This window comes from Chinchilla lanigera, unplaced genomic scaffold, assembly GCF_000276665.1.
Source record: "Chinchilla lanigera isolate Chin_1 unplaced genomic scaffold, ChiLan1.0 scaffold00044, whole genome shotgun sequence".
NCBI lineage: Eukaryota > Metazoa > Chordata > Mammalia > Rodentia > Chinchillidae > Chinchilla > Chinchilla lanigera.
The window spans coordinates 11,216,393-11,229,901 of record NW_004955445.1 but is presented as its reverse complement, the minus strand read 5'-3'; the positions used below and the strand labels follow the sequence as shown (position 1 = coordinate 11,229,901).

Sequence of the window (13,509 nt, the reverse complement as noted above, 5' to 3'; positions counted from 1 at the left end):
TTTTTTAAATTTTGGTACCGGGAATGGAACTCAGGACCTTACGCTTGCCAGGCAGGAGCTTGTGCCACTGAGCTATATCCCCGGCCCAATTTGATATATTATTAAACAGTCTTGTAAATAAAAGCTCATTTAAACATTAACTAGACTTGGCAAGCATTTAAGAATAGACAATAAAAAAAAAGAGTAGAGACTATAGGGTACTACTTTAATTGGTAAATATATATTAATGCTATAAAGTGTCTTCAGTATATGAACAAAAGTATTACACTGTATCCAGTTTTGTGAGTGCCTACCTATAGGACTGAGGAGACCAAGTGTCTATATATTATGTACCTTTATAAAACTGTTTCCAGGTAGAATGCAGGAGGTAAATATTTTATTTTGAACTTGGTTAAAAATTTTTTGCAATTACTTGAAAGCTTAAATAACAGTTAAGATTGTACTTTTTACTTTTTTTTTGTTTTTTTGATATAGGGTCTCATTATGTAATTGAGCTTCAAACTCACAGTGATCATTCCGGCTCAGCCTTCACAGTGGACTTATAGGTGTGCATCACCACGTGTGGCTAAGATTGTATTTTAAACTAAACTTGACTGCCTATTGTTACTGGGTAGCCTAAAGCAATTACATATTTGGATGTTGTGGCTTATGTTTCTTTTGCAAAAAGAGAAATTTCTTACCATTTTCTTCATTTTAGAGATCAGCACACTTTTAGTATGGTATGCTGACTACTTATTTTTATTTATGAGCTCCTTAAACCTGGCTGAGATATGGAGAAAATGAGACTTGGACTTCCCCTCCCCTTTTGGCAATGCTAGGGACTGAACCCAAGCTTGTGTGTGCTAGGTAAGCATTCTACCACTGAGCTACAGCTCCCTCCCAAGACCTGGAAATTTTTAACAAATTCATCTTTATCCAAGATGACTTCCCTGGGGTAAAGCAGCGTTGGGAGGTTTTCAGTAAGAGTTGCAAACATACAACCACCATTACCACCAATCCTCATACACAAAAGTGCTAATACATGCGTGCACATAACTTTTGGAAAGCCTCTGAATTCCTGTTAATTGGAGGCAGGAGTAAGTTTTTCTTTGAGAATGCAATTTGAAGATCTTTCTGAACATCAGATGGAGAACTGTAACAGGAGAGAAATTAATCAACAAGTCAGTGGCAACTTGGGAATGTTTCTAAAAAGAGATGTAATATCTCCTTTGCATATAAAGAGGAAACGGTACTTCTTTCCCCTTCTGGTACACCTTATCCTGGCTCCACTGCCTCTAAGACCCAAAGACAGTCTCAGTGTCTTCTCGACTTTAGCTTGGTTGGTATTTCTATACTTTGGTAATTATATTAGCAATAAGAATGTCATTCAAAATCATTATCACCACTATGAGATGCTAAAGCATGGCCAGAAAAAACCCTTTAATTTCTAAGTGGTCTTCTGAAAACTTCAAGTTAAAAGCACTTTCAATTAAGGATTTTTAAATCAAATAAAATAGTACCAGCTCAAGGGATTTACATAAAAAGAGAAAAACTGGGAAAACACAGTAATCTAGAAAGCATGGTGTTAAGACAGCAAGCGGCAGACCCATTTTTAAACCTTAAAAGAATGGGGCAAAGAACTCCCAAACAGACACAGTACCTAAGCTACAATTTTATTTTAGTATGTCAGACAGGGTTCACACAACGGTTCTTGAAAAATGTTATAAATAAAAATACATGTTTCATTCATAGTACCAAGAACTGCTTTGCTTTACCTTTTACCTGTCATCATAAAACAATTCTTTTCATCTTAAAGCCAGATTTTATACTTTACAGGCTACCACAATGGAAAACAATGAGGATGAAAGTAACAGTATGAACCACAATACTTAGTGACAGTTATCACTACTGGCTGCTGAAAGAATCCAGAAGCCTACACAATTTCAATAAGTGCTTACAAATAAAATAAAACCACCCAAAAGCCTTAGCTGGAAACCAGTAATAACTAGGAATGACGAAACTGAAATTTCATAAAGATAATGCCATTTGGAAGAAACCACTGACAAGACAGCAGCTACCACACATAAAATTTCCCAACTTAGGAGGGGGTAAATGACAGGACTTTTCAAACTATATTCACGAAGATGACTTGGATGATACATCATAATATGAGGAACACTGCAATTCATTATACTGTAATAAGCCAGGGATAAGAAAATGTTATGCTTGCTTGGTTTCTAAATCAGCTTTTAATCTAACTCACTTTGAATACTACACATTCTCTTATATTTGATTATCTATTTAATTCTCTAATTAAATGTTTTCTATAACTTCAACTGTATTAGCATAATATTCCTCGGAACAGGGATGGAGAAGCAATAACTTACATTTACAAAATGCTTTCTCTGTTCCTGGGCCTATGAACATTATGTATGTTATTTCACTCAATCTTTACAACTCCTGGAGGTAAGTATGATTATACCTATTTTGTAAATGAGGAACTCTGACAGGTAAATTAAATAATTTATCTGCGGCCACACTATCATTAGGAAGGAGAGCTGGTATTCAAACCCAGTCCTTCTCATGTAAAGTACTTAAATTATGCTATGCTCCACTCCCCAGGGAGTGCAAACACACGGCTTCCATTCAGAACATTCCTGCTAGTACTTGCTAACCAAATGCTGCCAGAACATGGCAAAGTCACTCTACACTAAACACTTCAATGTTAAATAGCTTACAGATAACTCAGTAAGGGTGGATCTACTAATTCAATTACCACTTCAATTTCTATCACCTTAAAATACAGTGTTTCTGGTTTTGGCTACTGACATTCTATTCACTTCAACATTTCAGATAAAAATGATTGTTAAAAAAATTCTCTATCAACATTAATTTTAATTTTCTGCCCTTTTTCTTCCTGCTTGTTCTTTTGCTATACAGGGGATAGAATCCAGTGCCTTGAGCACACTAAGCAAGCCACACACCCCCTTTTTAGTTCAACTTTTAAATTTATTTTTGACAAATTATGATCATATATAATTATGAGGTACCCAGTGATGTTATGAGAAACACACACTGGGTGTAGAATAATTAAATCAAGTTAATTACCACCCATCATTTCACATACTTATCATTTATTTCTCCTGTTTCACTGCAGCTTTTCTACCCTTTGACCATCATTTCCCCAACCTTCAGGCTGTGGTAATGACCATTCTACTCTCCAATTCAAAGAATTTTTTTGCTTTAGAGTCCACATATAAGTGAGGATCTACAGTTTTTGTCTTTCTGCCTGGCTTATTTCACTTAACACAGTGCCCTTTTTCTTCTTTTAAGGAAAGAATACTTGGCTAGAGATCAACAAATCTGAGCTGAAGCCCTACTCTGAGGGTTTAGTCAAGTCTTATGATTTCTCTGACTCTATATTTCCTTCTGGATAAAACAGATAGCTCTTTTATCCGTGTTCATTTAAGGGGAAAATCAGCTAAGAGAAAAAATTAATTTGGATTCACAAAGGTTAAACTAACCTAAACTAGTAAAAGTCTGAGCTAAAAGTTTCAACTAAATTGTACAAATAGAGAATTTAGTGTTCCTTAGTAAACTAAGCTAATGAACTTGAAAAAGATAGCTTATAATTAGTACATTGTTTCACTGATTCACCTTTTGCACTTTGCTAGGAAAAGGAAGAAATTGGTGGTATGAGGACTGGGAAGGATGTTATGAACTGCCATAAACAAAGTCAAATTAACAGAGATCCCCCTATAAAGGCGAAAGCATTTAAACCTAAGACACTGAAAATATTACCCATGATAGTAATGCTCTTCAAAGACCATTGATATGACACTGATGCAACAGGCTGAAGGAAATTACAGAAAGGTCATAATTTTACTTTCAAGAAAGATATATAAAATGGACAGATAGGTGGCCAGAAGAGCCAGTAATTAATAGCCAACAATCTGTTAATACAATCCACTGTTCAGAAATAAAAACAAAACACTCATTTTCTTAATATCCTTTCAAAAACTGTAGAATAAAACAGCTAACAAAAATTTACCATTTTTCCTTTCTTCCCTCCCTCCTAGTGCTAGAGTTAGAACCCAGGGCTTCAAGAATGCTAGGCAAGCACCTTACCACTGAGCAATACATTCCCAGCTATCTTAGGTTTTTTTTCCCCCCATTTCTAAACATTTTGTTGGTACATTTTAGATCTACATAATGATAACATCATAGGGAATTTGTACCTGTACATGATATATCTTGCTTCTTTTTTTTTCCATTTTCCTCTCCTCCCTTCAACCCTTCTTCCTGTTTAATTACAAATCTTTTGTTTCCATTTCTTTCCTTTTATTCTGTCTTTTTTGGAGACCATACTTTTAAGTGAAATAAACTGGACACATGTTTAATTATCACATTGTTTCTCTGGTGTGAGAAACCAAAAGTGTAAATAAAGATCAAAATATATAACAGATACTGGGAAATGGGAAAAAATGTTCAAATAAGAAGGGGAACAAGGGAGAGGGAGGGGGAAAGGAAAGAAGGGACAAGTAAAAAAGTATCTTAAATATTTTTTTGGTGTACAGTTCAGTAGTGTCAAGTATGTCCACATTGCTGTGCAACAGTGCTCCACCACTTTTTCATTTTATAAAACGAACTCTATAACCATTAAACAAGTTCCCATTTTTGTGTGTATGTGTGTGGGTATATCAGCACCACCTAGAAGACAGTTAAAAATCAAATTTCCAGTCTCTCTCAAACTCACAGAATGTAAGTATTGACCCTAAGAATCTGTATTTCAACAAACTTCTTGTAGATATTTGGGACGGACTACTCTATTGAATCTATTCCTTTAGCACATACACCATAACATATCACACACTGAGGCCCTGTATTTCAGACATCTTTATTATCCCTGAAAATAGTATAAACAGTAGAACTACACTGTTCCCTCCAAAGCAAATGCATTCATCAACCCAAGTTTCCAGACTGCTAAGGTTAATAATAATAATAAAAATAATATGCATTTTATTTATTTATTTGAGATAGGGTCTCGCTGTGTAGCTCAGGCTGGTCTTGAGTTCACTACATAGCCCAGGCTGGCCTGGAATTCCAAGCAATCTCGTATCTCAGCTTCTGGAGTGCTGGGATTACAGATGTGCACCAACATGCCCAGCAATAATATGCAATTTTAAGGTCACTGTTCTCCTTCCACAGGAACAGTGTGTGACTATCACTTCTTTCATTTCATTTGATCATTTAAAAAGTTGAAGAGTTAGGCTTCTTTCAATTACCTACTTATAGAAAGACAAGGAAAAAAAAAAAAGACAAGAAAAACACTACTGAGACTTTTCGTGCATTAGGAATTAAACCTGGGCACTCTACCACTGAACTACATTCATACTTCTTTTAATTTTTTGAAACAGGATTTTACCATGTTTCTCAGTCCTTCTGCCTCAGCCTCCCAAGAGGCTGGAATTATAAGTGTGTGCTCCACACCCAGCTGAGACTATCATTTTTTGATAGCACAGGATCCACTATTTCTGGTTCACGAAGGGCAAATTGCCAAAATTAGCAGTACTGTGCTCCTAGGGGCAGAAGTCTTGCTTCTTCCTTGAAGCACTGTTTTCATATCTAAATGCAAATCTTTGCCAAAAGGGAAAAACGACCACACATAATTTCATATTTACACCACTAAAAGCAAAGTGGAACAAATCAAAAGTTAATAAGCAGATTATGGGACCTTGGTAGATATGCTTTCTTTGCTCTGAAGAGGTAAAAGCATTCTAATGATGTGAATGGAAGGAATTCTAATAATAAAAGCTCTTCAGATAATTCGAAGTATTTCTATCATCTCTACTTCAAACTATGCACTTGATTTTAGTTAAAAGGCCAAAAGGTGATCTAGTTTAAACAATGAACCCAAAAACATTTTACAGTTAAGATCTTGCTTAAAACAGAGCCAGCAATAAAGCACAGCTGTCAATGACAATTAGTAATTTGGGATATGACTAGATTAGTTCTAGAATCTGCTTTAACCTTCTATTTCCAGTGAAAACTCCTTTTTTAAAAAAGTACTATATTAGCTGCTCTCCAACTGGCTTTTGAAAGGCAGATTCCCTGGATCCCACCTCCAAAGACTAGCCAGTTGGAAGAGAAGGATAGGGAAGTGCATCTAAGAATCTGAACCTTCAACTTGTTCTGGTGACTCTGATTTAGTTTCTTTGGGACCAGAATATATATATTTATTTACAGTGGTGAGAACTGAACCCAGGGCTTCACACATGCTAGGCAAGTGTTCTACAGTTGAGCTATATATGTCCAATACAGGGATCAGATTTTGATAAATGCAATCTTAAGAATAAATTTCCCAAAGGCTGAAAAAGGTTCAGTTAAACATTTATAGCTAGTTTTAAGGGTTATGAGAATGTTGTTTTCCTAATTTTTTCTTTTGGATATCAGAAATAGTTTTAAAAGATTAAAAACAAACATCACTTCATCCTAAATATATTACTATTTCCCTCTCCAAATGGACAATGAAATGTACTCAAAATCAAATTACTTATAATTCAAAATTCTCAGTATTTTGTCCATTAGCTGCAGGACCAACCTAATCGTCAGCAGTCCGATCATTCCAGAGACAAACCATGGACACTAACGCTGAAAATACCGCATTTCTCCAACGTGATTTAAACTGCACAGTTCTTGCCTAAAGGCACCTAATATTTAAGTCAAAGTGCGGGGTTTTTTTGTTTGTTTTCTGACAAGGTCACACTATGTAGTTCAGGCTGGCCTTGAACTCACTCTGTAGCCCAGGCTAGCCTCAAATACCAATCAATTTTCCTGCCTCAGCCTCCCAGGTGCTAGGATTACAGGCAGGCACTACCAAGCCCAGCAGTTAACAATGTTTTGAATATGAAATAAATGGAACGAGCCCAGCCTATGGTCCAGAAAAAGTTCTGATTCTTATGAGAGAATTTATGTTCTTAACATAAAATTGGTCCAGTTGGCCTATTAGCTCTTACTTTTAGTGATGGATAAAGCATGAAAATGACCATCCTTATAAATATTGATATTTAGTGGTAATAAAGCCACCATTTCAAAAGCAGCAGGTATGCTAGTATTATACATTTAGCTGCCAGTATACTTCCCAAATGTTTCTGCTGCTTCAGACAGTAGCTTTACATAATTCCTTTAATTAATGCCTCTCATTAATGAGGATTATTTTTTGTTAGACACTGGCCTTTTAACTCCTTTAGTAGCAGTTAACCCTGCTAATAAAACGCATGGTACAAAGAGGAAACAGTGTAGGAGAAAAAGTAATCAGTTTGGGGGTATGCTATCACCTCGAGATGTTCATGGGACCATGGTGTGAGAACGCATAATGAACTGCTCCTCTTTTGGGCATCTACACTGTGCATGTTTAGCACATAAAAATCTCTCAGAAATTGTAGAATAATGACACCACTGTACCTCATTTCCCAATTTTGCTTGATCACAAAATCTTTAATCTCCAAAACAGCTTGAATGGGTTCTATTAACTACATGTTCTTGGGCAAGAAATCTAACTTCTTTGAGCTGTAGTTCCTTATGTGCACAAAACATGTAATACTAGTCTACCTATTGTACAGGATGATTGGTAGGAGCAAATGAATTGGTATTTATCGTAAGCATGGCTAGGGGTATGTTACTGTTACTATACTAGTCAGGGTAACACTGAGTTAAGGAGTAGACTAACTACATGTTCCTATGGAGACTCAAACAGGAGAATAATGTAAACTGAAGGGAGTAAAAAGTTAAATATATTTCCTCCAAAGGTTTACCTTTTGGGGGTGGAGGGCGGTGTTGAGATAGCATCTTGCTAAATTGTTTAGGCTAGTCCCAAACTTATGATCCTTCCGCTTTAGCACCTGAGTAGCTGGGATTGCAGGTGTGTACCACCATGCCTGGCCATGCTCCCTACCTTAAGGTTTTCCATTTCTAAAAAGCACAACTAAACTCCAATAATTCTGAGTAGTAACAAGCTCACAAAAGCACTGCCATCTACAGGCACAGACGTGGAATGCCTGCAATGGTTATTTGAAAATGAAGTTTCAAACCATCAAAGTCTCAAAAGACTTTTAAAACCTTTCCAGAAGATGTTTATTTTTAGCTTTTGAGCACTAGTAGATGGCACCATTTGATGAAATTATGAAAATGACTTCTATGTAAAATCAAGTTTTCCTACCTTCTCTACACAGACTTAGGAATTTGAAGAAAACCACCTTTGCCTTAAGTAAGCTCTACTCTATTATATTTACAAGATAGCATATAAGTTATTCCCTTTTTAAGAAACACAGTTTTTGTTTTGTTTTCACAGTTTTTAGTAGTGGTGGTGGTGGTGATGGTGGGGGAGGCCTGAATGGCCTTAGCTGACCTTTCTGAGTTTTCTTTCAATGAATTAAGTAAATCTGCTCACACTTAACAAAACTTGTGAACAGACTATTAATTTATAAATAAGTCTCCTTTAAACGTGTGGTGCTTGTAGGCATGCAACGAGGAGCAGCCTGAATCTAGAAAAATTCTTTCCATTGAGCCTTGCAATATGGGTTCTCTACCACATTCTAGAAGGAAAATCTGTGTTTCTATGTTTTATTTATTTATTTTTTTGTGTTTCTATGTTTTAGATTAAGAGAACATGTTACAGGTTTCAAAGACTATTAGAAGGATGACAGAGAGGGAAGGGGCAGAGAAACTAGAATGAAGGAAAAATCGACAACAGCGAACTGCCAAGTGATAGTCAATCCCCACAATGCAAAATTTGGGCTTTACTAGGTTGCAAAAAGTTGACGCAAAGGTAGTTTTCACACTCTTGACTGATTTATACCAAAAAAAACCATTAGAGTTGTCAAAATCCAAAGAGAGCTTCAACAGCGTCTTCAGAAACATCCTTTAAGGAACTGACAGGTGGCTAACACATCACAAAACAGTAAGAAATCTGAGAAGGCACATCGGACGCACTTGAGTGGATCGTTTTTCAAGTTTCCCAGGACTGCTGTTTATAAGTCAATCACGAGAACAGTTGACAACGAGCAAGTTTACACAGAAATTTTCATCCCTGAAGATCCCAGGGCATTTCACAGGACCTGCTATGCTGCAGAAAGATTCTGTGCACACAATGAAACGCAGAGGGACACTTAACCCAGTACTCCTTGGACAGCGTTTCCCAAAGCGTGGAAGGCAGAATAACTTCAGGAGGAACAAGGACGCACTGTTTATTTTAATAGACAAGCATTTATTTTTTATGAGCATCAGAAAAGTAATTGGGTTTCCATGATAAGGTTTGTGACCGAAGTTTCCGCTTTAAACAAATGTATTGAGGGAGGAGAGGTAAAATAAAGGAAAGAGACCTGGTGAACAGCACAGGCGGCCCACGGACATAAAGATGCAATCGCCGCCCTGAGAAAAGCCCCTGGCCCGCTACCGGGGAGCGGAGAGTGCCCGCGTCGGGACCCCAGAACGCCAGCTGGTTTGGACGCCGGCTCGGTCACTCGTTTCCGGGCGACCTCGGACCGGGGTTCTTCTCTGGGCCCGGGGTCCGCGTCAGTTACAGGGGCGGGATGGCACACGACCAGGGGTCACATCGAGGACGCCGCGAGGGGGTCGCGAGGCAGCGGCGACGGGGGACAGCGCTCCGCACACCGCCGCACGCCGGGGAGAGAACGCCCGCGAGACCGGCCGCTTCAACGCGGGTTCGAATCCAACCCGCCTGCGCCACCGACTTGCTGAGAACCCGCAGGCGAGCGACCTCACCGATTCGAGAAAGGGGGCGCGGGGTGCGCGACCCTGCCCTAGAGAAAAGCCTTGGGGGCTCTACTGGACGATTCGCACAGACGGGCGGTGCCGCAGACCCTAACCCACCAACCGCCGCCCGCCAGGCCCAGCCTGGGCCTGACGAGAGCCGGAGGCGGCCGCGCCCCGCACCGGGCATGCGCAGCCCCGCGCGCACCCGAGGGGAGAGGCCGCGGCCGCGCGTCGAGTGGGCCCTCAGCCTCAGCCTCCCCTCAACCGCCTGCCCGTCTGCCCTACGCCTCCGCGGATGGCCACCGTTTCTGGGCACTCACCGCTACCAGCGCGGCGGGTTCCTGGCCACTCCTTCGCCTCAGGCCTGTCGCTGCAGCCTCCGCCTCAGCCCACCCGCCCGCCGTAGGACAAAGGCGCCACCAACCGACCGGCGCGGGCACGAGGCAATGGCGGCCAGGGCGTAGAGTGGAGATAGGGGCAGAGGGCGCGCACGCAGCGGCAGGCGCAGCGGTGTCGCAAGAGCGCACAGGTTTACGGTAGGGCTGAGTAGTGGCGTCGATCTCCTTGGTAACGAGGGGGGGGGAAGTGGCTCTTGGGCGGCAGTTTAGGCCAACAGGGGTTGCCTAGTAACGGCGTCCCCAGTTGAGGATGGGACCCTTGCCTGTTTCTTCTAATTTTGTTTCCAGAGAGCATCCCCTCCACCTTAGTTGTGGAAATAGAACATTTAAATCCTCAAATACTTTGATTTAGTCTTGTGTAAAGCTAAAAACAAAACCCCAAATACCCCAAGCACTACAGATGTGTGTGTTGGAGAACAGTATGTACAAGCCTGCACCTTCTGGATCTCAAGGAACAAAGAGGTCAGAGAGGCGAAGAAAATGATTTATTTAAATTTACATTTAAATAGGTTGTGTACCCTATTCAGTTCACTGACAAAAGTCAAAAGACTTCTGGAGATACAGTCACAGGTTCTTCTTGAGTTATTTCTTGTTGGAATATTAATTCAGTGTCAAAAATATATTTCCAAGAATGTAACTGTCGACCGTGAAGCATATAAAATGTTACATTTTTTTCCATTTAGTCTATAGACTGTATTTGTTTTTTTCTTTTTTTTTTTTTTTGTCTTTCTGAAACAGGGTCTCGCTATGCAGTTCAGGCTGACCTTGAGCTCACTTTGTAGCCCAGGGTGGCCTCGAACTCGCAACGATCCTCCTGCCTCTGTCTCCCGAGTGCTGGGATTACAGGCGTGCGCCACCACGCCTGGCGCTATAGACTGTGTTTGTCACAGGGAATGGGATTTGTTCACACAATTGTAAATACACTCTATTAATGATAGCTACAGCAATATGAATCAAGTAGGCTTTTTTATTACACAGGAAACTCCACAGACTCCCACAGGGTCTAATTTTTCTCCTTGCGTATAGTTCATGCTAAGTAAAAATGGTGGCTATGGAATTTAAACACTGTGAAGAGCCCGGTTTCTTTGACATCTGCTGCTATGTTCATTCCTCACTTATCTATCTACTCTTTGAATGTTTATGTACGCCTACTGTGTGGCCCTAAGACTTGTTATATACTGACTTACTACCATTGTCCTGAGAAAATGAAGACTCATCTCTTCTTTGTTGGAGATTACAGTGTAGTGGAAAGACAGAATTTAGGTGAAAAATCACACTTGAGTCTATAAACTGAGATAAGTGCTGTAATGGAAAGAAGTAAGGATTCTCAGAGAGTATAACTGAAACCGTAGCTTATTCACAGACAAAATGGTTATTAAAGTTCCTATTTTGTAAGTATGAAATTATAAAGACACAAAGTCTGCAAAATAATAGGTATTCCACAAATGTTCTTTCTTGGCCTTTCCTCTCTAGTATAGGTCTTAAAAATATAAAAATTTAGGAATTGTGCGAATTAGATTATTAAGATAATCAAGTTAAAGGCAAAACATTGATAGTTTAAAGGTATGTGGCTCTTTCTTAATCATGCACTTGCCAGGCATGGTGGCACATGCCTGTAATCCTAGAATTCAGGAGGCTGAGGCAGGAGGATCACCCTGAGTTTGAGGCCAACCTGAATTAGAGTGCAACCCTGTCTCACACAAGAAGTCCTGCACTTGAGGAAAGTTAAACTAAAGGATATACCCATTGAACTATTTAGCAGACATTTAAGGAGTTTACTATGTGATTAGTTTTATGGAAAACAGAGACTGTTAGGCAAGATCTTTGTCCTCAGGGCAGGCACAACCAATTGGTGAATAGAAGTGATAAACAAATTATAATGATACAATGTATGAGTAATTTTTATGATAAAGGAGCAAGTAAATTCTATAAGGAGTGTCTTATATGAAAGCATACTCAAAACTTTGTGTCTTCCCATGTGGATATTTGCCTTACATAATAGGTATCTATTTTATACCTACCATGGGCTAAGTCCTTTACAAATTTCATTCAATCCTCACAACAGCCCTATAGTACAGGTACTGTGTGCCCATTTTACAGATGTGGCAGCTGAGGTCAGTTTAGTCATTTGGTTGCAGTCCTACAGAAAATATGCCATCCTCAAATGAAACCTTTCAGCCTTGCACTCAAAAATGCTCTTTTCTCTATGAGTGATGGATGCTGTCCCCTGGGATAAGAAATTCCCTTCCAGCTCCAGTAGCACAGGGAATAATAGCAAGAATCAACAAATGAGACTACATCAACCTAAAAAGTTTCCGCTTAGTAAGGGAAACAACAGAATGAAGAGACAGCTTACAAAATGGGAGAAAATCTTTGCCAGTTACTCTTCCAACAGAGGATTAACATCTAGGATATATCAAGAACTCAAAAAATTTAACACCAAAACATCAGTTAGCCCAATCAATAAAAATGGGCAAAAGAATTGAACAGACATTTCTCAAAAGAAGTACAGATGACCAATAATATGTGAAAAAAATGTTCAACATGTTTAGCCGTTAGGGAGATTCAAATCAAAACAACATTGAAATTCCATCTTACTTATCAGAATGGCTATTATCAAGAATACAAAAAAAAAAAACAGTAAATGCTGGTAAAGGTAGGGAAAAAGGAATCCTTTTACACTGCTGGTGGGAATGTAAATTAGTGTAGTTACCATGATCCAGGTATACCTTGGTATACATCTGAAAGAATTGAAGTCGGCATTCCACAGGGATACTTGAGTACCCGTATTTATTCTGGCACAATATAGAAGAGCCAAGATCTAGAACCAGCCTAGGTGCCCATCAACACCTAGGATGAATGGGTAAAGAAAATAAATACATAATGGAGTATTATTCTGCCACAAGAATGAAATTTTGTCATCTGAAGAAAAATGGATAGATCTGGAGATCCTCATGTCAAGCAAAATAAGCCAGACTCAGAAAAACAAGTATAACATGTTCTCCTTAATATGTGAAATCTAAAAAAGATAAAGTAGAAAGGAGACTACTGTTAGACAAGAGGAAAGAGGAGGAAGATGGGGCACAAGAGCAGGTAATAGGGCGTGAATATGCTCAAAATACATTTTACACATTAATACCCCACAAAAACATGTGAAAGTAGGTATGCAGAGTGAGGAGGGGGTTGGGAGGATGATTAAAGTATGTTATATGAATATACAAACCTACCAAATGAAACCATTAATCTGTATAACCAATATGGACTAATAAAAATATGGGCTTGGGTGTGATGGCACATGGCTATAATCCCAGCACTTGCGAGGCTGAAGCAGGAGGATCACTTCGAGTTTAAGGCCAGC

At 39.3% G+C, this 13,509-nt stretch overlaps 1 protein-coding gene across 3 annotated transcripts in view; it reads right to left on the bottom strand.

Moving 5' to 3' along the window:
- The window catches only part of Ncoa5 (nuclear receptor coactivator 5), a 32,227-nt gene extending 21,955 nt beyond the window's left edge, over positions 1–10,272 (bottom strand). Inside the window, exons 1-2 of one of the 3 annotated variants that reach the window (XM_005392388.2) lie at positions 10,074–10,272; positions 1,036–1,132 (exon numbers count right to left, since the gene is read on the bottom strand). The gene's annotated coding sequence lies outside the window, so the exon portion shown is untranslated. The remainder of the gene's footprint in view (positions 1–1,035; positions 1,133–10,073) is intronic. The other 2 variants (XM_005392387.2, XM_013518291.1) reach the window with 2 other exon arrangements.
- Between the last annotated feature and the right edge of the window lie 3,237 nt (positions 10,273–13,509).